Source organism: Oratosquilla oratoria, chromosome 20, assembly GCF_046742065.1.
Source record: "Oratosquilla oratoria isolate Oo_2021 chromosome 20, ASM4674206v1, whole genome shotgun sequence".
Taxonomy (NCBI): domain Eukaryota; kingdom Metazoa; phylum Arthropoda; class Malacostraca; order Stomatopoda; family Squillidae; genus Oratosquilla; species Oratosquilla oratoria.
Window position 1 is genome coordinate 10,935,827 of NC_134796.1, and position 2,500 is coordinate 10,938,326.

At 39.8% G+C, this 2,500-nt stretch overlaps 1 protein-coding gene across 1 annotated transcript in view; it reads right to left on the reverse strand.

The window, feature by feature from the left end:
- The window catches only part of LOC143036383 (uncharacterized), a 220,468-nt gene that overhangs the window by 217,846 nt on the left and 122 nt on the right, over positions 1–2,500 (reverse strand). Inside the window, exon 1 of the mRNA XM_076203659.1 lies at positions 2,379–2,500. This exon is cut by the window's right edge and continues 122 nt beyond it. The gene's annotated coding sequence lies outside the window, so the exon portion shown is untranslated. The remainder of the gene's footprint in view (positions 1–2,378) is intronic.

Consider the following 2,500-nt stretch of genomic DNA (forward strand, 5'->3'; position numbering starts at 1 on the left):
GTATCCAAACCATCCCAATACTCTTTCATCCACCCGATCTCCCAGCTCCCTTTCCACCCCCGTTCTCCTCCTCACCTCCTCATTTCTCACTCTATCCAGCCTAGTAACCCCTATCATACTTCTCAGACACCTCATCTCAAACACATTCAAACTCCTCTCTTATGTTCCATGTTTCTGCCCCATACAGTGCTGTCGGCACAATCACTCCTTCATATAATCTCCTCTTAGCATCTATTCCCAAATGTCTATTTCTCATTACACTTTTTAATCCACCAAGGCATTTACTCGCTTCTCTCAATCTACATTCTACCTCCACCCCTACTCTTCCCTTTCCTGCCACATTCGCACCCAAGTATCTAAAGCTATCCACTTCCTCCAGTCTTTTTCCCTTAATACTCACTTCCATCCTGCTGCCACTTTCACCCCTTGTACATCTCATCACCTTACTTTTACCCATATTCATCTTCAACTTCCTTCTTTCACACACTTTCCCAAACTCTGTTACTAACTTTCTCAATCCCTCCTCTGATCCTGCCACAAGCGCAGTGTCATCCGCAAACACCAGCTGGTTTATCTCCAACTTTTCTCCATTTTCTTTAACCATCTCCAATCCCTGACCCACTACCCTTGCATTTACCTCTCGCACCACCCCATTATAAATTGAACAGCCAGGGTGACATAACACATCCCTGACAAAGTTCCACCTTTATCTCGAACCACTCACTCTCCCCCTTTCTAATCCTAACACATGCTCTACTACTCTCGTAAAAACTCTTGACAGTTCCTAAAAGCTTTCCTCCTATCGCGTATATCTGCAAACCCTCCCACAGTGCCTTCCTGTCTACCCTATCATAAGCCTTTTCCAAATCCATAAAAGCCCCCCCAAAAAAAACATCCTTCCCTTTTCCTAAATTTTTCTCAAATATCTGTCTTACCACAAATCTCTGATTTACGCAACCTGTTCTAAACCCATACTGTTCCTCACCAATTACTCCCTCTGTTCCTCTCCTAATCCTCTCAATCAAGACCCTCTCATAAGCCTTCCCAACTACACTTAACAAGCTGTTCCCTCTGAAACTATTACACTCACACTTGTACCCCTTTCCCTTGTAAAGGGAACTATACAAGCACTCCTCCAGTCCTCCGGTACTCTACCCTCTCTCAAACATTAAATAACCTCACCAGCCAGTCCACCATCACTGTACCTCCTTTTTTCAGACATTCTGCATGACATCCATCCAGATCAGGTGCCTTACCTGCTCTCATCATCTTAACTATCTTCACTTCATCCTTCCTTATTTCTCCTCTATTTTCCTCACTCATCACGGTCATTTTCTTAGCATTTCCCCTGCGACTACCTTTCCCTCCCTATCCTCCTTCACATTTAGCAACTCCCTAAAATACTCTGCCCACCTTCCTCTCACTGCCTTCTCTTCCATTATCACTCCATCTGCACCTTTTACCTTTTCTTTTGTACTTAATTCTTCTCCTCTCTTAATTTCTTTCCAAAACATCTTTTTACTACTTTCAAAATTTTCTGTCATACTCTTACCCCATTTCACGTCTGCCCTCCTATTATTATAATAATAATGATAATAATAATAATAACAATAATAATAATAACAATAACAATAATAATAACAATAACAATAACAACAATGATAATAATAATTGAAATAATAATGATGATGATAATGATAATGGTGATGATGATGGTTGTGATGATGATGATGATGATGATGGTGATGATGATGATGATGATGATGGTTGTGATGATGATGATGATGATGATGGTGATGATGATGATGATGATGATGGTTGTGGTGGTAATGATGATGATGATGGTTGTGGTGGTAATGATGATGATGATGATAATGATGATGATGGTTGTGGTGGTGATAATGATGATGATGTCTTTATTAATAAACAATAGAAACACCAACAACAAAGATTTGTTGATACCATACTTTATCCAATCAAACTTAGTTAATTATATTCACGCAAGGCGTCCTAACGGAAATGTACGTTATGTAGGCGGAAAATGAACAAATATATATATAAAGCTCCTTCCTGGCTGAATAAAAGATAATGCTATCCGGTATGGAAGAAAGAATTTATAACCGGATGTTCAGAAGAAAAATAGAATAGTATGGCAGCAGAAAAAAAGGAAAAAAGAAAATATGTAACCAAGTAGGTCCCGTTTAACTCTTCTACTTTTGTAGACCAAGAACAATATTTCGTTGAAGAATCGAACGTACATAGATTTCCATATCCAATTACTGGAAACCTCTACTTGGAAATGTTAGTCTGACCGTCCCAGTTATTCTTACTTCAAGGCTTATTTTTTGCTACAAAGTGTTACTCGCCCGCCTCCTCACCTGTGATGTGTGTGTTGCCGTTGGTCAGGTGCAAGATGTTCTCTTCTTTTGTCAGGTTCTTTATTTCCTTTGTAGCTGTCGTTGTACGTCAGGATCTAATCACTAGAGTCTAGCACGTATTA